Source organism: Centroberyx affinis, unplaced genomic scaffold (genome assembly GCF_046629955.1).
Source record: "Centroberyx affinis isolate AG114_WGS23_722 - 3 ecotype Tasmania unplaced genomic scaffold, CSIRO-AGI_Caff_v1 ptg005149l_1, whole genome shotgun sequence".
Taxonomy (NCBI): Eukaryota; Metazoa; Chordata; class Actinopteri; order Beryciformes; family Berycidae; genus Centroberyx; species Centroberyx affinis.
In genome coordinates, this window is record NW_027282556.1 from 1 (window position 1) to 25,048 (window position 25,048).

At 40.5% G+C, this 25,048-nt stretch overlaps 1 pseudogene; it reads right to left on the reverse strand.

Moving 5' to 3' along the window:
• Nucleotides 1-11,730: 11,730 nt before the first annotated feature.
• LOC139666833 (lysine-specific demethylase 4B-like) overlaps nt 11,731-25,048 on the reverse strand; it is a 31,313-nt pseudogene continuing 17,995 nt past the window's right edge.

Here is a 25,048-nt window from a genome sequence, read left to right on the forward strand (position 1 = left end):
TGCACCATTTAAAAAGGTGACACCTGCAATTATAAAATGATTTCAGGGATAATGGGCTAATTAGCTTCTGACAAGATGATCACACTTTTTACAAATCCTCTATTTTATAATTATTGAATGATGAATTACAGGTAAAGATTTTTTATTTATTTTTTTTTTTTTACAAACTGTTTGGAAATGAGTTCTTCAAACGGTGGCAAATTTTGTTTTTCTTTTTGCTGTGGCTGTACTAACAGAACAGACGACAGGTGCATGCCAGAGGAAGTGTCAGGATCACAGAGATCAGAGTTTGGCCAGTAGCATCCTGAGAGCAGAACTACATGCTGCTTCAGACTGACTGAGGATGCTGCAGGTGAACCGCTGCTCCATTCAGCTGCAGCAGAAACACAGGCTCTGCTTTTCATTGGCTGACAGAGCAAAGTATCTACAGGGTGAGAACAATCCATAACCTAGTAGTGGTAGTAGTAGTAGCAGTAGTAGTAGTAGTAGTAGTAGTAGTAGTAGTAGTAGTAGTAGTAGTAGCCTAATAGTAATAGTAGTAGTAGCGATATTACAGTTTTTCTTGATTGCTAAGACACATTTCTTGAAATTATGCTCCATTTCCCAAAACTCTAAACACAAATGCATAACTGCTCACTCATCTTCACAAACTTCAAACTTCCATGTCAGAACCAAACTCTCCACTCAAAACCATGTAATTTTACATCTAAACCAAACTTTGCCTTCAGACATCACACAAAAGCCATCAAATACACACACACTACAAAGTAGCCATAACACACTGGTGAGATCAATTCAAAACACTGCTGTAAAAACCTGTTACTGCAATGAATAATGGCACTTATGGTTTTCCCCCAGAACAACCTCTTTACATGATGAACACAATATAAAGACACAACACATGTATACATTTTCAAAATGTTTAATTCCTCAATGTACTGTAGTAAAATAAACTGAAATTGAGTGAAAAAGTAAATGTACTGTAAAAATATGCAACTGATAAAGAACGTAGTATACAGTAAAATAATTTCCATGTATTTACCAATATAAACCAATTTTTTTTTAAAACAGTTTGTAGATAAAGAAAGAAATCACATTTATTCTGCCTCAGCATCCTAATTTGAGAATCTCATCAGAAAGTATTTGTCTCCTTGCCCTTGCCCTTCCTCTTCCTCTTCCACCTCCTCTCCTGTGTCCTCTTCCTCTACCTTCAGGTCTTTGTGGATCCATTGTTCCAAAACAAGTGAACTGACCCATGGCCATTTTTTCTATCTATCTATCTATCTATCTATCTATCTATCTATCTATCTGTCTATCTATCTATCTATCTATCTATCTATCTATCTATCTATCTATCTATCTATCTATCTATCTATCTATATATCTATCTATCCTGAGGTTCTGATTGGTGTGTGAACAATTTTGACTCTTAGTGTTTGTACCTGGGGAATTGTGTGTTAATTGGGTTTGAGCTGTGATGACTTGAGTTAATGATATTGAATGCCAGTGCTTTCTAAATGAGCACATGGTGCAGCCAGTGATATATGAAGGGATTTGTGTGTAGAGTTTTTCACAAAACGTTCAACAAATGTGAATCATGTGTGAAAACAGGGGAATAGTGTTTATAGTTTTGGCAAATGGGCTTGTCTTTTGGTAGATGGATGGTTAGGGATGTTTAGATAGTAGGCCCAGTTATAGTGTGTAAGCGATCGAGAAAAACTGTAATAGTACTAGTGGTAGTCGTAGTAGTAGTAGTAGTAGTAGTAGTAGTAGTAATAGTAGTAGTAGTAGCAGTAGAAGTAGTAGTAGTAGTAGTAATAGTAGTAGTAGTAATAGTAGCAGTAGAAGTAGTAGTAGCAGTAGAAGTAGTAGTAGTAGTAGTAATAGTAGTAGTAGTAGTAATAGTAGCAGTAGAAGTAGTAGTAGTAGTAGTAGTAGTAGTAGTAGTAATGGTAGCAGTAGTAGTAGTAGTAGCAGTAGAAGTAGTAGTAGTAATAGTAGTAGTAGTAGTAATAGTAGTAGTAGTAATAGTAGTAGCAGTAGAAGTAGTAGTAGCAGTAGAAGTAGTAGTAGTAATAGTAGTAGTAGTAGTAGTAGTAGTAATAGTACTAGTCTCTAACAATCCATAGCCTTCCTCAGTTGACAGCCCTTTTAGTGGCATTATCATTTCTCCATACTTGTTAGTGTATTTGCACAGTGATAAAACACAGATGCAAAGTGCAAACAGTGATAAAATATGATGATAAAAACCATAGAAGGAAGAGATGCAAATTGTTACTTTGTACAGGTACAATAAAGAAGCAAGGTGCTTGTAAAAACATCTTGTCCTCCTTGTGAGACAATAAAAGGCTTTCAGGTGAGGTAACAGCCTCTGGCGGCCATATTGGAAGTCCTCAGCTCTTGGGAACAAAGGCTGAGAACAGCTGATTGTGTTTCTACACTGACAACATGGCTGTCTCAACAACACAAGACAGTTTACCATACGGTAACATACATATGGAAACAAATCTACCTTATCAGACTATTCACTATTATTTATATGACTGAATGGATCTACAGCCACACCAACACTTCAGGTATCTGTTTTTCATTATTTGTGTAGATCCAATCCTCTATGATGGAGCCAGCTGTGATGCTTTGCAGAAGCAACAGAAGCCTCTATACTGTCTCTGTCTATACTGGGTTTTCACCATTGTTGCCAACTGTTTTCCAGGGAAAGTATCTATTTGCTGCCCAAAAACACACTAGAAGTAACCAGATGGCGTCATGCGCTAATTTGCATATTAATATATTTGCTCTCAGTGGAGGGAGGGGCTACACTGTGTGTGTGCTGTGATCATCATACCTCTTTGGATTAGACAAGCAAGTTGCACAAATTGGCATCAGCTGTGTCAATTTGTTGCCAAATGCTTTAGGAGTCAACACATTAATATTGTTCCCCATGGTCGGAAAAAGTCTCTAGATTTGTCGCTTTGGAGAAGTAGATTCGACAGACGGTCTGAAACAAAACTACATCTACCAACAAAGTCATCAACAGTGTTTTACAGCCAGCTTAACTCTTCCTCATGTTAAAACACATCAGAAAACTGTCTAAAACAACACTTCTGTCCAGTTTTTGCTCACAAGGACAGAATGGTAAAGTAGCACTTCAGCAGGGTTTGAGACACAGCAGCATGGATGGGAGAGTTCAACTCCAACACAGTTTTGAAATACCTGAAGGCTTTTTTTCCCCCTTCACCAGCAGCCATTGGTCTGCTCTCTCCCAGTTTCACTATCTACCAGTGGTGGAAGAAGTACTGAGATCTTTTACTTAAGTAAAAGTAGCAATACAACAATGTAAAGATACTCCATTACAAGTAAAAGCCCTGCATTCAAAATCTTACTTAAGTAAAAGTACATAAATATTGGCAGCAAAATGTACTTAGAGTATCAAAGTAAACATACTCATTATGCAAACTGTCCCCATTTAGAGAGTTATATTTTTCATAAATTATTGGAATATTAATACTGATTTATTGACATACATGTTATGTAAGCAGCATTTTAAAGTTGTCAACGTGAAGCTAATCTTCAAATGTTTTAAATATAAAATAAATATAAAATAAATAAAAAAAATTAAATATAAAATATTGATCTGAAAAGTAACTAGTAACTATAGCTGTGAAATAAAGTAAAAAGTATAATATTTCCCTCTAAAATGTAGTGGAGTATAAGTACAAAATAGCATAAAATGGAAATACTCAAGTAAAGTACCTCAAAATTGTACTTAAGTACAGTACTTGAGTAAATATACTTTCCACCACTGCTATCTACTAATAAAGACCAGGACAGTTTGCAAGAAAAAGAGAGATATCTGAAAACGATAGTTGTGGTGTGGGTGTATGCAAATGCAGTAATGTTATGAGTAAAGGTGAATAGTCTGATGATTTCGATTTGTTTCCATATTTAAGTTACTGTGACACAGGAAACTATCTCTTCTTTAGCCCTTTCCCCTCTGGTCCTCTGCTCCAAAACACAACAAGTTTTAGCTTGAAAAGACAGTGATGGTTAGCTGACCAGATGCTATGGTTAACTAGCTAACAAGATGACATCTAAGCACAAAATCAATCAGGTGGATCAGTGATGAAATGATCAGTTCTCAGTCAAAAGCAGGACAGAAGTTAGCCGTGTATACACTTCTGTTGTATGTTTAGTAATCCAATCAGCTATTACTGATACGGTTTACTACTAGCTGACTGATTTTTTTTATTTATTTTTTATTATTATTTGTGTTTGTTTATGGTTGTATTATTTTAGTTTTCTCAGTCTTTGTAAGCTGTTTTGGTGTTTAGCAATATGTCAATTGTCACTTTTTTATAATATCCTTTTATAGAGAGAATATATACCTTTTTACTTTTTATAAATGCTCTGATGACACAATTGTATGTTCTTGCAAAACCCAATAAACAAAGTTAAAAAAAAAAAAAAAGAAATCCAATCAACTGTTGCCCGAGAGCTGATCCTCCAATATGTCCGCCAGAGGGTGTGTTACATCACCTGAAGTCCCTCTGTATCTAGAAGAGTTAATAAAGATCGGTCCCCCCCCCTTCACCTCTCTCCACCTCCCTCCCTCCCTCCTTCCCTCCTCACACGTACGGTCCAATCCCCTTCAAAACCAGGACAGTGTTGACAGATTATACTCCACTTAGTCATTATGGTAATGGCGTTTCAGTGATGTGATTTACTCGCCGGGGATGTAATAAAAGCTTCAGGCTATAATGGAGCCTGTCATATCAACCAGCTTGTCAACATAATTACCACTTCCTGCCTGCGCCCAGATCCAAAGCAGCGACACGTTTTCCATTTCAGCCATTCAGCAGACAGAGAGAGAGAGAGAGAGCAGGTAGTGCAGTGTGTTGCTGAAGGACACAGACACTCACTGACAGTCAGGGATTGAACCTGTGACCTTTCAGTTACAGGACGATCTCTATAGAAGCAAGGCCACATAGAAATACACTGCTGGTTATGAACTGAGCTGACTTTATTAGAATCTAATGTGGCATGGCTTTCATGGGCCGCACCTACTCATATCAGTTACACACTCACTTGTTAATGCAAACAGCCTGCTCCTCCAAACAGCCAATCATATGGCTGCAACTCAATATATGAAGCAGACAGACAATTTTTTTTAGTTGTACCTGTTTACCTCTTGTATTACCTTTTATTCCTATTTTTTATAATTTTTTTTCGGCACACACTTTTATGCGAAGTTCGATCTGTTTTTAATTGTATCTTTGTGTGTTTTTAGTTGTACCTGTTTACCTCATATATTACCTTTTATTCCTATTTTCTATTATATATATTTTTTTTAATTTATTTTTATTTTTCTATCATTCATTGTGGTAGTTTCACATCACTGCTTTTGGGTTTTATTGTATGTAAAGCACTTTGTAAACATTGTTTTTAATAAAGTGCTATACAAATAAAGTTATTATTATTATTGTTATTATCATTATTATTATTATTATTATTATGGTGAAGTGGTTTAACTTTTTGTTTGACCAAACATTAGAAAGGGTGAGATGAGTGATCTAAGAGACTTTGAGCGGTCTGACTGTTGGTTCAGCATCAGAAACAGCTGCTGGCCTCCTGGGGTTTTCACACTACAGTCTGTAGAGTTTACAGAGAACAGTGTAGCTGAATCCAAATGTCCACCCTCCGGACTCGTGGACTGAGCCCTCGCGGACTTCAGTCATACGTACCGTGACGTGTTCAACATCATCACGTCAAGTCTGCGAGGGCGCCAGACTGCAAGGCTGTATGAGCCGGCTGATGGACAGGCCTCAAGTCTGTTTCACTCGTTGCCGTGGAAACGTTCGAAGCACACAGTCCAGCGACAACTATAGTCATGTACACGGTGATCGCTGCAGCACGTATGTAATCGTTCTAGGCTTGTTTTGTGAGTAAAAAAAATTATACTCATACATTTCTATACAACATATAGGCTACACACATTCAAATACAGAAATGTTTGTAAATAAGGACCGGACTATGGCTAAATAAATTGAGTATTTCTTACATTGGAAGACCTTCTTTTGTGGTTTTAAAGACTACGATAATAAAATGCATTTACTACATATTTCTGTGTCATGATGTGGTTGAATATTATTTCTGGCCTACATGATTCAAGTAACGTTTTAATAAAGTCATTGTTTTACACATTCATGATAAGTTCTTTTTGTTTTTTTGTTCGGCAATTGGAAAAACTACAACGTCACGTCTGTATTGCAATGAATTGTGGGTAATTAAATCAGTGAACTCTGGTGAAGTCTGGAAGTCTGCAGAAAGTCCGCTTGAGGCCCCTTGTGGACTGGATGAATTGTGGATTTGGAGTCCTCAGCACTCGCGGACTTCCTGGGAACGCGCCCGCAAAGTCCATGAGTCTGCAAGAGCGGTGAAGTCCGGACATTTGGATTCAGCTTGAGAGAAACCAAAAACCCCTTGTTAATGAGAGAGGTCAGAGGTCAGAGGTCATAATAGAACGGACAGACAGTTCAAGCTAACAGAAAGGCCACAAATGCTCCAATAGCAGCTCTTTACAACAGTGGTGTGCAGAAGGGCATCTCACAACACACAAGTTGTTATGATAAATGTCGCTATAGCAACAGATGACCAGCCGGTACTAGACAGGTGTACCTAATAGAGTATAGGTTGTGAATTTAACCCCAGCAACCAAATGAAACCAAATGCCGGTAGATTTTGTTTGTCGACTCCATCAGCCAGCATGCAGCTAACCAACCAGGATCTGTTTTTTCTCTCCAAAAGTCATATTTATCTGGTAAAATAGTGAAAGTGAACCTGTTGAACCCAGCAGCCTCTGTCGCCAGGAAAAAAGTTTCCAGCTTTCCTCTGTCGCCTCATCCACCTTTCCTCAGGTCAGCATAAACACTTTTGTCCTCTGCAGTCCACTTGCTCACACTTCTCCTTGGTTTTACCCCCGGCCCGGGTTCAGATGAATAAAGAAATCAAACTCTGGAGTTGTTAAAGTAATTGCCAAGCTGGCACATCCCCAGTTCCTCTGCAAAGACGGAGCGGGCACTTCAGAATGTTAATGGCCTCCCTGCTCCGGCGAGGGCAGCGCAGCCTTGGCATATGCACGGCTAGTAGTGTGTGTGTGTGTGTGTGTGTGTGTGTGTGTGTGTGTGTTTGTGGGTGTCAGCACATGCCCACGTGAAGGATTTGTCCCCAAGACACAAGTTCTTGTTCCTTCGGTCTCCTTCTCCACTTCTAACATTGGCAACTCTAACGCTGAACAAGCAAACTGAACTCAAACGGATGTGTGTATCAGGACTTAGAGGAAAAATCCCTTAAAAAAACTTAAATATTGTTAATTAAAAACAGTTATTGCTGATGTACCTTGCATTTCTGATTCCATTTTGTGGTTTGGTGTATTTTTCCTTATTCTGACCGATAACTGGCCAAACATCCAGATATTTCCAGCAGCTCCAGTGGAGTTTGATATGAGAAAATGTTTCAGGATGTAAAACCTCAGCGGTAAACGTCAGGTTTTTGGTGTCAGTCCCTCAGAATCAAAGAGCGAGGGCTTCTTTCTAGAGCCGCCATTTTGCACCGAGAGACGTTCAACAATCACACAGGGAGAAATCCATCGTAGAAGAGGAGAGAGACCAATTTCTCCACCCACAGGAGCAGGAGAGAGACCAGAATGCACTGCAGCAGAGAGACAGGTTGGGGTCTGAGGAAGGGGCGTGGCCACAATTATAGACACATATCACACTATGAAGCGATTTCTTCGCTTATTCGTTCACCTTGAAAGCAACAAGGTCACACTTCTTCTCTGGGGGTTGTTGAAAGGCATTCTGGGAAACGTAGGAAATTAGTAACTGCAGTAGAAGTAGACGAGGCAGTGTGAGGGAAAGCGGGTTCACAAAAAAAGTTAATTGCAACACTTCATCACTAAATAACTGCTGCAATAATGAGATCTAACAGTATTTCCTCTAACAGCAGCTGATTAGAGAGACTCCGCCAGGGTTGCCAGGTCTGTGTGACAAAACCAGCACAATGGCCAATAAAAGCAGCCCAATATACCACAACTCAAAATATGCCTCTGCCAAACCATATACACTGCTTTTAAAGTCCAACAGCATTGCTATCATTGCCAAATGTATGGTAATATCTACAAAGTAACACCATAAATGTTTAGTGTACCAGCATTAAAAACAGTTTTCCATAAACAGTTCTTTCACCTAGCTCCTAAAATGGCCTTGTGTAATTAGATACCGTATATTATCATAAATAAAATATAGCTCTGTGGTGTAGACCAGTGGTTCTCAACCTTGATCCTGTCTGATAAGATTTAGTTATTCCATAACTGTCTATACTGTAGATTGGCAGAGTTGGGATCGAGAGGCAGGCAGAGGAGAGTATTACAGCACGTGTGTGTGCTGTGTGTGTGTCATACTGTGTGTGTATGTGTGTGTGTGTGTGTGTGTGTGTGTGTGTGTGTGTGTGTGTGTGTGTGTGTGTGTGTGTACGTGGGTGGCGTGTTGGCGTGTGTGTACGTGCTAATCAGGAGTCAGTTTGATAGGATTTGGGTATAAATAAATAATTTCATTTAAAATATGGATTTTTATTTATAGATATTATTCATGTAATTTGCATGCAAAATAGGTCTACCCAACCAGCGGACAAAAAATTCAACCCGCGGCAACACTTCAACCCTGGCAACCCTGGACTCCGCCCTGCTGAAGTGTCCTTGAGCAAGACACTGAATCCCTACCAGCTCCAGGGCTGCTGCTCTGTGGGTCTCAACCTGGGGGGGGGGGACCCACCAGGGGGTCACAAGATGGGGGGGGGGGGGGTGTCACGAGATGATTTATGGGATAGGAAAAAAACAGATTTCTTCTATATAAATTTATTATCATGTCTACTTTTTCAGATTTTTTGCTTTTTCTTTACTGAGTAGTTTTCAGCCTCTTGGCCTCTGCCTCATAATTAATCAAATAAAATGAGCTGAAAAGGGAAAGTCGTTCTTTGGCTTTGGCTTTTTGGGGGGGGGGGGGGGGGGGCAGGCGCGACTCAACCTGGCATCGCTTCGTTTCGTGAGGTAATGAGCCAAAAAGTTTGAGAAGCCCTGCTGTAGCGGAGCCTGACCTCTGACCTCTGACCTCCCTGTGGAAGGGGAAAGAGAACAGAGAATTTCCTCACAGGGATCAATAACACAAAGGACCTGCAACTTATTATCACCTTATTTTTCATACTATTTTATGCAATTCCTATTTTCTATATTTGCAGACCTGTGAGTACTTTCTGACCTTTGACCTTTGTGCCTTCAGGTGTGATGTATCAGTGCAGCGGGAAGCAAATATTGAACTTTGTTTTGTACAAATCATGTGTTTTGTGTACAGAAATCGTCCCTGTAATATCAGGAAAGAAACATGCAGACAGACACAAACCATAAAAATAAAAAATAAGGAACACCGCCCTGTCCAGATCACACATCACTCACTGCCAGTTACAAATTTTCCAGTCGCAAGGAAACATCCTGTAACTTTGGAATGGACTCTCAACTTCCCTCGCAGAGTTAAAATCTTCAGCTTCCAAAAAATATGAAATGCAGAATTTACTTGGTGGGAGTTCTAACTGGCTTCCATTGGTGTTCAGTGTAAATCATAACATGTGAGCATCACTCATGACAAAACCCACAAGCAAGCGCAAAAACAACATATTTCCCCGTTGTGTTTTTTTTTTTTTGCGCAAAGCATGAAAAAAAAAAAATCATTCCTGCAGACGCGGAGGGAGCGGAGCTGCTGCAATGACTGAAACTCTGGTGGCTTTCATTACATTTCCAACCCACAAACAAAAAAACACAAATTACCCTCCATGGCCTCAAGGCAAAGCATTTCCCCTCTATTAAGCAAATATAATGCTTGTTCCAATACTGTTTTCTTAATGAGACTTATTAAGGCTTCGGGGTCCTTCCATTTCCATACTTTCTGCTGACCTATTTTACTTGACTGGGTTGGAGTTTTCTATATTTTTACAGATCCATGTGCATTTTCCAAATATTTTAAGACCTGGAAATTATGGATTTCACTCTCCATACTTTCCCAGAGCACCATACTATAGAAACACTGTCCTTTACTGTGTGTGAATGATCCCTGCAGTGTCTGAAACTGTTAGTAAGCGTTATGTAAAGTCGAAGGCAGCCTTGAAGAAACTGTCCGGCTTGAGAAACTCACCTCCAGTGACACTGATGTATATCCAAGGCACTCTTCTCTAACACGTGTATGCTATGAATTAGCCAATGAATACCAAAGGCTTTTTACTTTTTATATGGGAAGAATGCCTCGGATACATTTGTTCTGCCGAAACATGACGCTTTGGGATGTTGTTGTTTTAGTAGCCGGGGGGGGGGAAGGGGAGTTGGGGGAATAGTGGTAGTTACACCTCCACTGGGCTCAATTGCTCCATTACGGCAGTCGAACCCTAGGACACCTATGGGTGGGCGGGGGATGGATGGAGGGTGTATGTTCAGCTATATATTAGCACCTAGGCTATATCATATCACATCATATCACATTATGATATTATGGCATGTTAAAAACCCATAAAACAGCTTTGGAAAAAAATTCGAACCGATGTCAGAAAGATGTTTAAGTCTCGATTTCATGAAACGATGCAAGTAACACTGATGGACAACTATGGATGTTGCCTAAACTTTCATGTTAGTGCTATATTTACAAAATTTGAATGACCAGTCATACCTTGCACACTGGAAGTTTGAATGACTATGATTTGGTGCATATACCCAGCTATCCTTGCTCTAAAAATTTGCCTCCCAGTAACACAAATGTATGCCAGATTGGATTTTCCAATCCAAGCAAACTGCAGGGCAGCTTGTTAGTAAACTATAGGAAACCACCCAAAAATGCAAGGGATTGTGGGTATAAAGAGACAGATGCAGTTCCTCTCTTAACTGGTATGAACACCAGAGAAGAGACAGGTAGGTCCATCATAGCAGGATAACAGGTTACTAAAACTCTGTCTACTAAACAAGCTACTTGTAAGTCATGTTGTATTTTACTTGATTTTATGCATTCTATGTACTCTATTTTTTAACTTTATTTTTTATTATTATTATTCAGTGGGTTTTATTTTCCATCTTATGTTATGCATTCCTCATTTTTATCTTATGTGTACTATTATTATCAAGTGGGTTTTATTCTCCATCTTATTTTAGATTAATTATGGCATTCTATCCCTGTTTTTATGCTCATTCTATGTCTATTTTCATGTGATGCACTCTATTCTCATCTTTATCTTATTTTTACTATTATTATCAAGTTTTATGTGAAGCACTTGGTGCATATAATTTCTTTGTTGTAAAGCACTTTGAGCTGCATTTCTTGTATGAAAGGTGCTATACAAATAAAGTTTATTATTATTATTGTGTGACTTTTGTTTACAAGCTCTGGTTGGCTTGTAATTGGTCAGTTTGAACCTAAATGAACCAAATACAAAAATGTAACAAAGTGAACTTTTCCTCTCTGGTTCAGACCAAAGAAAATGAACTGTAGGTGTGACCGAACACAAAGGCACTGGTGGTTGTTGGTGGTTGTTGAGGAGGTGAAGGCGTTTCTCATCCACTTTCCCTCCAGGGATTTGAACCGGCAACTCTAAGCTACTGAACAAAAAGAAACAGTCAGGAGAGCTGGAGACTAGCAACCCAGTTTAATCCCTATGAAATGATAAGATTCTCTTAATGGATTTGGATACAGGAACATCATCGTGTTCCAACATTTCAGGTGTGGTGACAGAAAAAAAAAAAGAAAAAGACAGCTATATCGTATGACATTTACAAATTTGATTCACATACACGAGGCCTGCGGTATGTACAGTGTGACAGTGTTGGAAACTCAGTCCATCAGTAGTGTAGCATCTCTGTAGCACCGCTGTCGCACAAAAATGTGGTTTGTCAGAGTACAAACTTGAGTCATATGCCTCTGAAAATCTGCAAAAATAAGTGTAATAATATTTTAGAATGAAACAAATTCTTGGCCACTTTTGTGAAGTTAATTCAGAAAATGAACATAGAAAGGGTACAGTAATAGAAAAAACAGACAACGTTAATAATAGCCTATACAACATTGATTTCTACGTACATTTTCAACCAAGTATGGTACAAAACATTTCAGATTACAGGGTTCCTACATATATTCCATTTCCAAATATCAGACTTTCCCAAACCTTAATTCCTTGATTTTATTTCGAAGTGACAGTAAACAAAGACCTGTCACTTTAAAGCTGAAAAACATTCTTAACAGCAAATCTCACAATATATGGGGTCAATTACATAAAATGGGTATTAAAGCCCATTGGGATTGAGCAATATTTTTTATAGCAATTTTCCACTTTTTTTTGTGTAGTTCGCAAACTTTGCAAAAACTTGGGTATTAAATTAAATTCATTTCGCAGCTGTAGGAACCCTGAGAGTTTGGGATGTGAAAAGTGGAGCCGCCAAATGACCATTAGAGTTAACGTCAATACATAAAGGTCACATCTGTAACTACCGTGACACGTCTTCACAAAAATTCAATGCATCCTGCAGACAAGTCTACTAGCTTTTGCATTCAACATTTTTTTCCTTTATTACAAATAATTCTTTCAATATGTGACTAAGACATTTAAATACTGAATCCCCTGCAATACATTTTTTTTTTTTTAACCCCGTTCCCCCATTTTACCTCTTGCATTCCTAAAAGAAAACCTTATTGAAAACGTCCCATCGATGGATGCTGTTTGTTGCTCTTTGTTCCTTCAAACAGTTTCAAAGCCATGAGTGGCTTTATTAAAAAATAGAGATTTTGTTGCTGGTTATTTGATCGAAACGAAGCAAAAGCTGATCCACCAGAGGCTGTCATCATAATTAGCTTCCTGCAAAAAGAAAAACGGGAGCGTTTTGTTGTTAAATTAACGCAGAGAGGTATGGAGTTGATGCCACCAGAGACTCATTTATACAAGATGGAGGAGAAAAGCACAGCAGCTGACCCAAAAAAATAATTATATATATATATAAAAAAAAAAAAAAAAAAAGCCTTGTCCTCTTTAGCTGCTGCTTCAGAGCAGGCTAAAAAACCACTGCAACGACAAAAAAAATCCAAATAAAAACAGTAACACATGCATCAAAAGAAGAGTGCTTCGTATAGCTGTGTCTTTTCCTGCTCGGCCTGAGCTCAGGACCGGTGTAGCGAATGCTTTTGTCCGTTAGCATAGCGCTCGTTAGCACGAACCTCCATTAGCTTACTTCCTATCGGCTTAGCCTGCGCCGGCCGAGTAATAACAGAGTGGTTGGGTGTTTAATACAGGGGCCCGGGCCCGTCGTCCTGAGGGAAGTGCGAGTTGAGGAGCGTCTCCATGTAGGAGACGTAGCCGCTGCTGGGGGTGTAGCCGCCTTCGGACATGTGCTGCGGCGGCGGGGGAGGGGAGAGCGCCGACAGGAGGGGGTCAGAGTTCAACGTCGACTGGAAAGGCGTCGACTGCGGGGTGAGCGTGGGGTCCGAGGCCAGGGCCGACTCCGTTAGAGCGGCGGCGAGGGCGGAGCTCGTGTCCATGCGGGTGTCGGCGTCCATCTGCGTACCGTCGGCCGGGCCGTGCTTCGGGGCGGCGCCGGGTTGGGACAGAGGAGGCTGTGAGGTCAGGGGGGTAATACTGTGATGCTCCGTACCCGGTGTTGGTGCGGCGGCGGCGGCGGGGGGGTAGGCGGGCTGATCCGTCGTCTCCATGGGGGTTCTGGGGGCGGAGCCGAGCCGGAGGGCAGGCGGCGGCGTTTGGCTGCGCTTGGGCGCCGTCTGCTGAGGAAACCTCCTGGGCACCGGGGACTGGGATCGCCTGGAGAGAGAGAGAGAGAGAGAGAGAGAGAGAGAGAGAGAGAGAGAGAGAGAGAGAGAGAGAGAGAGAGAGAGAGAGAGAGAGAGAGAGAGAGAGAGAGAGAGAGAGAGAGAGAGAGAGAGAGAGACAGAGAGAGAGAGAGAGAGAGAGAGGGGTTAACAGGACGATTTACACCAGATCTGTCCATCTGACAATCAGAGAGGAAACCCTCAATCAGTGGTTTGGTTGGGACCAAGGTTATTATCGTTAACGAAAACTAGGTGTGAAAAAACAAACAAACTGTATTGTGTGTTTACAAAACTAACTAAAATAAACTAAAATGAAATGTCTTTAGTTTTCGTCTGTCAATTTATTTCATACATAAGCCTAGTATTTTGAATTTTTGAATCTCGCCCCTGACAAATACCCCATAAAAGACTAAAACTAACACTGAAACTAATAAAAACTAAACTAAAACTAAGCATTTTCAAAAAATAAAAACTAAACTAAACTAGCAAACCTGCTTTAAAAACAAAAGAAAACTAAACTGAAATTGAAAACAAAAAGTCAAAACGAAATAAAAATAAAAACTAATGAAAAATGCAAAACTATAATAACCTTGGTTGGGACTGATGGTCGGTAAAGACTGTCTGGTAGTGAGAGGAGTTTACAGATTCAAGCTTTCCAGACTCATTATATCAAACAGGCTTGATAGTTGCACCCCGATTTCTGGATGGGTGCTGAAGTGTGTGGGGATCACAGACTCATTCCAAGTGGAGATCGTCAACAGCCAATGAGAGCTCAGATTACAGTGAGGCGAGGCAGAAGTGTTACATTAAAAACGTAAGGATGGGACAATATATCGAAATTCAAATATATCGCAATACAAAACTGTGACAAAACGTGAATCGTGAAAAAAACCTGTCATTATGTGTGTTTTAAAGTGTCTTCAAAATCATTTGGGATTCTGAAAGTCTTCTCAGCCTTACACAGACGAATATTCAAGCAGCGTTTTTCTCCGGGCGTCCCGCTGAATCGATGCTCTTTGGCTGTCAAAGCTGGATTAAAATTTCCGAGGCAGTTTCATTACCAGATAAAACAGTCATTTATTCAAGCTAACGGCCGACGCATTTCAGCCCACGCGAGCCTTCTTCCTCCGCGGCGAGCGGCGCGCTGGTCGTTTGCCTGAATAAATGTCTGTTTTATCTGCAGGTTTAAGTGTCTTGGTATCTGTTTTTTTTTTTTGAACGATACAGGCTGAACTGCTGAACTGCCCTTTCCAATTATTTGCCTCTGCAACCTTTCTACCAACCAAAACAAATACGAACCAAACCAGAGGTGAAACCGGCATTCTTGAGAAATGGTTCTCTAGTGGAGGGGTGAAGTTTTTGATTTTTTGTGTTCATGATTTCAGTTTCTTATTTATTTCTATTTCTTTTGTGATCCTGATCTCATGCCCCTGGCCTCCAAGAAGTTTTAAACATTATTCCCTAAGTGTCTTTTTTACTTAAATCAAAATAACATTTGGCAATAGTTTTCATGGTTTTCTTTTAGCTTGCTTGGCTGTGAGATGGGTGAGGTTTGGCACATAGGACATTTGTCACTAACCCAGTGAGAAAGTAAGTAGACAATCAAAGTATTTGAAAATTAATTTCATATACTTTTCTATATAGCTGCCAGTGTGACAGAAGCTGTAATACTATACAAACATACATTTCAATATACTGTGTAAATTCAAATGTTACTTTTCTATTGCTGTCCACTAGTTTCACGATTTTAGACACTCAACTCCAATTGCTTTCTAATAGACGATAGATTTTTTTTTTTTTTTTTGAAACCCACAACTCCTATTCATTTTTTAAAGCGAGGTCTCAGTGTCCTGCCTTCGGTGCAACTGTACAGCAGGAGGCAGAGCAGCAGGGAAACACTCACCAGCCGGGCTCGGACCCTCTTGGGCAGCTCCTGCTCCAGCGGGTGAATCTCTGAGTGTTTTAGCAGCAGCTGACTTTGGTCCTGAAACTCGACCTGGACAGAGAGAGACGGGACGGTCGAGTTAGGTTTTTTTTTTTAAAGAAGACAAGGGAAAACAAAAACAGGTAATACAGATAATAAGATAAGAAATAATAATAATGAAATAATAAGATGACAAATATTTAATGATCCCTGTGGGGAAATTAGGATGTTGTAGCAGCAAGTAGTAGTGGTATACATCAATAGGAGAATTAAGATGTAAATAGGAATGGAGCAAATGGGGGTTTACGCAACCAACAAGTCCAAAACACTGACATATTGAGTAGAAAATGTGAAGGAAAATGTGCAAAACGATAATGATTCCAAGATTAATAGGATTCAGATATATTCGCTTCACTTTACAGGTGTAGATACTATTATAATATGTAGATAACAAGTTAAGTAGTAGTTTGTAGTCTGTGTTGAATAAATGTGTCTGGAGGCTGGAGTTAAATACTGAGGCAGTGCCTGATTCCCTGGAGAGAGGAGGCTCTATAGGAAGAAGCTCTTTTCTTTTCTTCCAGCTGTTTTCTTTCAAAACGGGTGGAAGGACAACGAGTCCTGCACGCTGCAAGCGGAGAGGACAGCTGCTTTCTGAAATACATTTCATTTGGCCAGTAACCACAGCTACAGCAGGCTGAGGGACGACGCTTCTTTGTCATTAGCATAGCAGAAGAAGACGCATGATCAGTGGGCGGAGGAGGAGGAGGAGGAGGAGAGGGCAGCGGGGTTAGAAACACAAACCCAAAACCCAGAGAGTCCCGGGTTGGATCCCAGCCACAGCAAACGGTTCCATCAACAACCATGTGTCCCGTCAGAGAGTCCTTGACCGAGACGCTGAACCCCGACCTGCTCACTCACTGGAGAAGAGCATCAGCTAAACGCTTAAAATGTAAACATGGATTTAAAAAAAAAAAAAAAAAAAATTAAACACAAAAAGACAAGGTCACGCCCAGAGCGGCCAGCTGGAGGCTTGTTTTCATCTCACTTTAACACTTTAACGGCTCGCCAAGGAAGAAACGATGCTGGTTGATTTTTTTTTAAAAGAAGAAAAGTCATTCGGGGGAAAAAGGCACCTGGGAAGAGAGGAGTTTCTCTGTAGTGCACAAACATATTTTCCATCAAAGAGGAAGCAAACGTGAGACCCAAAACAAAATCGCATTATGAACTTCTGAAATTTCCAAATCGCAGAATTTCTAGAGAGGAGCGTCCAAAATGGATTTCTAAACAAGGTGTTTTAGAGCTGCAGGTAATCGTTGGTCCATAAATCAAAACCTTTCATCAGATGCAAACTCAGTAAAACCTGCACACTGACATTATTTTTTTCCATAATCCCTTTTATTTAAAAATACTAAAGTTCTAAAAATTTTTTGATTTTTTGAGAAAGAAAACATGCTTGGAAATGTTTGTCAGATCTTAACTCGCATGACAAAGCGTACAAAAAAAACACTCCTGTGCATCTGAACGCTCCAACGCTGAACACTGACGACAACAAAGACGCACGATCCGAGAGGCTCGTTCAACGTTTTACACATTATAGTTTAGGCATTGAGCTGACTCCCTTATCCAGAGAGATGGGAAGGGTTCAGTGCCTTGCTCGACGGCACTTTGACAGGCTGTGAACGGACACGTTAACTGGTGCGGTGACCTCTGGGTCGCGGTTACGTCTCTCTTAACGTTTCTCTCACAGAAGTGTTCACAAGGAGAACAGCAGGGTGACAGCACAGTCTGAGATTAACAGCCTCACTTTAACTGTGTCTGCTAATGCATGCCTGTGTGTGTGTGTGTGTGTGTGTGTTTGAGTGTCTTTCAAGATGGCCTCCTCCGATACCAATTCCATGATCTCTCTCTCCTCGCCTTCTGAGTTTTCCACCTTGTAAGCACTCTGCATATTCGTCCCATAAATTCCCCAGCATGCACCGGCGATGCTAAATCTCTCCGCTTTCACGTTTTAATGCCCCGCACTGTATCAAGATGCTCCGCCATAATCTACAAGGGCAGCCAAGGTTTCCACACGGTGAAAAAATACCGGACTGAGACTAAAAGCCGAGGGTGCATTAGACATTAGAGAGATCATCCTGTAACCAAAAGTTCACAGGCTGAATAGTCGCTGTGGATAAGAGCGTCGGCTAAATGACTGAAAGGTAAACGATGCCCCGGCTCACAGAACATTAGCCCACCGCTGACTCCTGCACCAGACCTGGTAAAGCTCTATTTAGAAAATACTTTTTACAGTTTGTTTTCACATTCATACAGCTACACCAAGAAAATGGAGCACATTACACCGGTCCTCAAATCGCTGCACTGGCTTCCTGTATGTCAAAGGATAGACTTTAAAGTCCTATTACTAGTCTATAAAGCACTAAATGGTCTCGGGCCCAAATACATTTCTGATTTGCTTGTATGTCATGAAGCACCCAGACCCCTCAGGTCATCTGGGAACAGGTTTACTCAGTGTTCCCAGGATCAAAACCAAGCGAGGTGAAGCAGCTTTTAGTTTCTATGCTCCGCACCTGTGGAACAAGCTTCCTGAATACCTGCTAATACTGTCAGCTCATTTAAATCAGGGCTCAAAACATTATTGTTTACTGCGGCTTTCCAATAAATTAAATACGTTTTTAATCTTTAACTATTTATTTGCTTGTTTTTTTGTTTTTGTTGTCTTTTAACTGCAATTTCAATGTCTTTTTGTCTTCTTGCTTTTAATGTCCTTTAAATGCAATCTTAATGTCATCTTAATGTCCTATTTTCAATGTATTTCTATGCCTTTGTAAAGCACTTTGAATTGCCTTGTGTCTGAATGGTGCTATATCAATAAAATCGCCTTGCCTTGCACTAGGGAGGTAAACAATGAGTAATTCAGTAACAGAGTACTCATTTTCTCTAACTGAATAGTATTAGCATTAACCTTTTTCGCGGTGGGTGGTGGTTTAGTCAGAGTGGATGAGAGCACCAACGGCTGAGATGATGTCTGGTGGTTACGCAGAATACTGCGTACGCAGAGACTGTGTGAAATAAAGCTTCTTTCTCTGCATCGTGTGTGTGGTTAGCAGACAAACCAATGTTAGACGTAGACACTAATTTGTAGACACGAAAGCTTTGCTGGGCGGGTTTACTTGTTTAATATCGCCCTTGTGCATTCAGGAGGTGTAAAGTCCCTTTTTTTCATCCACTTTTAACACATGGGAATAATACTTTTATGAAAATTGGCCATCCACTATTCAATTGCATTGTCCAAGCTTTAAATTTACCCGTTTGAACTGTTTATATATAACCAGTCTTCTACTGTTAGACACTGAATAATTCCACTACAGCAGTTGGGGGTTAAGCGCCTTGCTCTTTCCCATTCACTTTACCTACCCAGGTTTTCCCCGGCCAGTCTGGGGATTCAAACCGGCAACCTTCAGGCCACAAGCCCGCTTTTCTAACCTCTAGGTGACAGCCGCCCCCCCTTGGTGCCTTGCTCAGAGACACTTCTTGCCTGATATCAGACAGAACTGTCAACTCGTTCCACTCCATTTCCATCTTCAGTCTGACATTGCCTCCACTCTAACCGATTTCCGTGGGGGAGGGGGATTCGATTTTCCCTAACCAATCACTAGAGACCGACGTATCCGCCTGAATCTAACGTCATTTTAAGTCGACACTGATGCGTAGCCATGACAACACCAGAGACGGTTCAGAAAGTATAGAGCATCTTTGACAACATGGAGCCAAGTAAAAACAAAGTATTTCGGATTTCAAAGTAATTGGTACTTTTAATGGATTCAGAACAGCCTCGATAGCAGCGTCTATATCTTGTCTATAGCGGTCGCCATTGTTGTTATTACTCCTCCTTGGTTCCGGCGCACAGCTTGACAACAGCTTGACAACGGCGTTAGTCCCGTCCATGGCGCTGATTGGCTAATCGTTAGACCCCCCCGGCGCTCATTGGACTGATCATTTTTCAACTGAGAAACCGCTGTTTCATGTCACGATGCCAGACCAGAATCAGTCAACTCGGTGGAGTGGGCGGATTCAAAGGTCTGGACCCAGGCAGAGACACTTCAGCAGGGTGGTAGAAACTGAGCGGGGGGGTTGTATAGCAGCCTTTTGTCTCACCTGGTAGAGCCTGTGGATGTGCTCTTTGACGAAGGAGGCGTTGAGCATCTGACCCTCGATGGTGTTGACCACCATCAGCTCGCCCACCTCAGGAGGACCGTTACGAAGACAGTCGTGACTCTGAGGGAGGGGAAGAGAGAGGGGGAGGAGGAGGAGGGAAGAAGAGCGAATGGAGAGGGAGAAAGGGAGAGAATAAATAACAGTGAAAGAGAGGAGAAGAGGAAAAAGATAGGAGGCAAGAATGCAAGGGAGAAAAACAACATGTAAGGTGTCTATCCTTTCACTATCCTGTAAAACCCCTGATTTAAGCACAAAATAATGAGAAACTGACCTGAGGCTGCCAGCTATCAGGTCAAAGTATAAATGGAGAGTTTCGTTCAAAAAATTGAGGAATCCATCATTTGAAAAAAAGTGACACATACTTTGCCAAAATGCTTCGTAAAGAAAAGCAGGTCTTTGGGTTGACCTACTGTTGAAAACGACAACACTCTCACAGACTGGGTCAGAACGTTAAGAATGAAAAACCTTGGGTAATTATGTTCTTTTCTGGCGAGCGTCTAGATGTGCTGATGTGTCGCTAAGAGACTGAGGGATTTTCATTAGGTCCTTGTTGAACTGTGCATGTCTGAAAAGCCTCTGGTAATTCAGTGCAGTTGCATTAGAAGATTGCTTCCCCCCCCCCCATTTCACATTTCTACTACACTTCAAATTGCTTGTGGAAGCGTTTGTCTACCTATTACAGGATTCATTTCAACTTCCCTGGTTTCCTGGTAAAATAATTCATGTCTTTTTACAGCACTGGATTGTTTGATTTAGGTTTTGCATGTTGTTTGTTGGACTTCTTCTTCGTAAGTGGGCTTAATCCTTTGGTGAGGATTCAATGTTAGCATAGTAGGCCTTACTAAGAGGATAATGTTTGTTCTTAAGTTAAAGTAGTGAGCTATTACAGGTTATTTGATTTTACTTACTGCTGGCAAGCATGTACACTACCAGTCAAAAGTTTGGACACACCTGATTGAATGTACTATGTTTTTCATTCTCTTAACGCTATTTTGATCTAAAGTCTTATGCTTAAATCCTTGAAATATGTTTCTTAGACGAATATAAATAGTGAAGTTGATCCTATGTGTGAATTTCTTTCCAAAGCCTTTGCTTTTCCATCAAGGCAAAGGGCGGCTACTTTAAAGAATCTAAAATATAAGATAGTTTTCATTTGTTTGACACTTTTTTGGTCGCTGCATAATTCCATTTGTGTTATTTCATAGTTTTGATGTCTTTAGCCGTTGTTCTAAAATGTGAAAAACAGTAAAAATAAAGAAAAATGTTCTGTGTCCAAACTTTTGACTGGTAGTGCAAGGAGTCTAGTTTTCAGTTGTTTCAAAAAAGGAAATAAAGTTTACTGAAATGAACTCTTCATCCTGTACACATGTATGTGTCTAACTGGTCAGAGGGAAGACTCACTACGATGTTTTCTGGGTGGAGATTGTCGCAGTACGAGCCGTCGTCAAAGTTGACCTCGTAGAAGGTCTGCGTCGCCATGCCGATGATGGTGCAGTGGTAGAACCAGCCGTCGCTGTTTCGACCGATCACCCTCTGGCCCAGGCTCGGACCCTTGGGACCCCTGGGTGCCGTCCGAGGCTGAGGGGGGGAGAGCAGGGAAACAGTTAGGACAGGTTGGAGGAGAGGGGGCGGGGTCTAGTGGTCAGAGAGACTGTCCTAGAATTGGAAGATCACAGGTTTGAAGCTCACTACAGCCAAAGGGTGTAGGGCTGCAACTAATGATTATTTTCATTGTCGATTAATCTGTGAATTATTTTCTCGATTAATCGATTAGTTGTTTGGTCTATAAAATGTCAGAAAATGGTGAAAAATGTGGATCAGTGTTTCCCAAAGCCCAAGATGACGTCCTCAAATGTCTTGTTTTGTCCACAACCCAAAGATATTCAGTTTACTGTCATAGAGGAGTAAAGAAACCAGAAAATATTCACATTTAAGAAGCTGGAATCAGAGAATTTTGACTTATTTTTCTTAAAAAATTACTCAAACCGATTAATCGATTATCAAAACAGTTGGCGATTAATTTAATAGTTGACAACTAATCGATTAATCTTTGCAGCTCTAAAAGCCACATGTCCTGTCAAAGTGCCCTTGAGCAAGACATTGAACCCCTAACTGCTCACTCACTTTGGATCAACAGCTAAATGCCTAAAACCTAAATAACACCCATCCCTATATATTACACATAACCCGTTATGATAATGAGGTTATTAATTAAGCTAATGCAGTAATTAGCAAATATTTCTATGCCAACATCCTCATCTTCACATAATACATGGGTGGTATCAATATGAACTTTGTGCTGAAATCAGTTTTTTTCTCATCAATATGCAAATTTATGTAGCAAGGTGCTAACCAGATCACAGACTCTGTAGGGAGAACCAGCGAGTATGAAGTTTCTATCATGTGTTGTTGTTGAGTTATTCTGTTCAGAATAATGTGTGGCGGCGGGACAGAAAAATAACTAATAACACAGTCTGTCTGTCTATAGTCCCTCCTGGTCTGGGAAGTTAAACCGCTGATCCTTCCTGTCATGAGCCCGTCTCTCTAATCTTTAGGCTCCTGTCGCCCCCATAAAAAAAAATCTCATCTGTTCATGGGGTCGTTTCATAACAAAAAGAGAAAGACAAGTTTACAATTTGTCTGCTGAAAACTGAATCCTGAAAGGACCTTTAAAGAGTAACGATGCTCAGCCCGGCCCTGTGACGGCATCAAAAACCGCTCAATTCCCCTTCCACTGTGTTGTTTCCATTTATAAAACAATCACTTTCTACAGGAAAATACAAAATGAGATATCGACCGTTTAAAAAGAAGTGACACCTACTCATTCAAAATGATTGATAGCATAAAGTTAAAGCAAATTGTGGGACTGTTTAAAAACAATAGTAGGTTAGTTGTTTTACTTTTCATTTCAGAAATATTGAATGATGAACTTTTTTTTTTTTTTTTTTTTTACAAATTAACAAGTATAATATAAGAAATGAACTTTTCAAGCTTGTGGCAGCAAGTTCTACCATTCAGAACCGACTGCCACGCTATGACAGTTATCCTCAGGGTTCCTACACATTTTCAATTAAAAAATTCCATACTTTTTCCAGACCTTGATTTGTTTTGAAGATTTTTTCTGGTGTTCAATATGATTTACGCAGATAGACATCTTGCCCCTGCTAACTAGGTCATATCACTGTATAGATGAAGACTGTTCTTCACAGCGACAAATATCAGAATATGTGAGATGATTGGCAGGGTTCCTACACGGTTTCCATTTTAAAATTCCATATTTTTCCCAGACCCTATGTTCTTGACTGGATTTGATTTTGGTCGGTATTTGATATAATGCATGCTGACAGCGGCTGGGTAATAAGAGCGTCCCTCTATCTGAACATTATTCTTCACATCAACAAAAACTGTGGACTCAAAGTGGCTCTACAACAACATAAAAGATAGAATTATGTGTGTATCAGACCTGAACCACAACATTTTCCATACTTTTCCCCAGACATTTTTTTCAAATTCCCAAACTATTCCAAGACCTTGAAAATGATCAAATTCATTTTTAATACTTTTCCAGACTTTCCAGACTCTGCGTAGGAACCCTGTATCCTGTGAACATTTCCCATGATTCCCTTCTCTTACCTTCTGACTGGTGCGTTTATGCTTGTGGCAGGTGACGGACACCACGTAGGGCCAGTCCGCCGGCTTCATGACGACCCCGGCGATGTGGGCGCAGGTGACGTGGAAGGAGGTGGCGCAGTTCTCATACGAACACTGGATGCAGGCGCTCTGGTTCCGGTTGGCGCTCTTGCTGTGGCAGTACACACACTTCTGCAATTCAAAAAAAAAAAGATAAAAATAAAAAGAGTTAGGGTTGGTGGTTTGGGTAAGAGTCAAATTCACAATTCCTCACAAGTTTTATCGTTCTCCTCAGCTCTTGTTTTTATTTCTTTTCCCTGCTCTTCTCTCTTATATGATCATTCAAGTGTCGCAGGAATGTAGTCAGGATGCTTTTAAAAACCTATTTTACATCATAAACACTTTATTCTGTAATGACAGTCTGTCCTTTGCACAGTTTTGAGAATGCCTTTAAAATTACCTGCCTTTATCATAACCGTGTCTGTCTATTGTGCTGTTCTGCTGATGTCTGTTTTAATTTATATATTTTTAGTTTAATTAATTTTCATCTGTATTGCAGCTTTATTATTGCACTGCGCCTTGTAACATTTGTTTTGGGAGTTGCATTATAAATAAAGTTTACTTACTTATTAACAATTGGTTGGTTATAATGCCGGTGAACTTGTAATTGAAGTTCATTCTAGTGTTGCATTTTCTGTATATGACTGCCAGCTAAGTACTTAAAATGTAAATATTAAATGCACAAGAGGGAAAGTATATAAACAGAGAGGCGGGGCTAAGAGGGTAGAACGTGCTAGCAGGGTATAAGCTGGTCTTCACTATTATAGATCCTTATTATCAGTGAACCTGGTGATGTCAGGATACCAAAACTATGGCTGCCGGAGTGCCGTTCCCTGTGTAGATCAGTGAGCAGAGCAAGGCACCAACACTGACACAGTTCCCACTGGGGCTGCCCATGCTAAAAATGTATGCAGCGTCCACCATATGGCAGATGTGATGTTAAATGCTTGCGGAACGAGCATCAAAAAGTTTTACAATCGCAGAAAAGTATCCGAAAGCAAATTTAGGTCCATTTAACCTGATGCAGTAAACCCCACCCATCTGTTACACCCAGCAGGGTAAAACAAGCTGTAAGAACCAAAAGAGTGTTTCAGTGTTTCAGTCGGGATTGGCACGCAGTCAAACTCCAACTGGAGACCGTAGGAACCCTTATGAAACATAGATGGCGCGAAGGATCAGCGGTTTAATCGGTCTCTCCTCTCTCACATCTCTGATTCCGTTTGGTACTCCACTCTAACAAGTCTCTATTCATTAAAAATAGAGCGGACGTTTTGAGGTGGAGAGCTTTTGTGCATCAAAAGCTTGTGCAGTCATCAGCGAC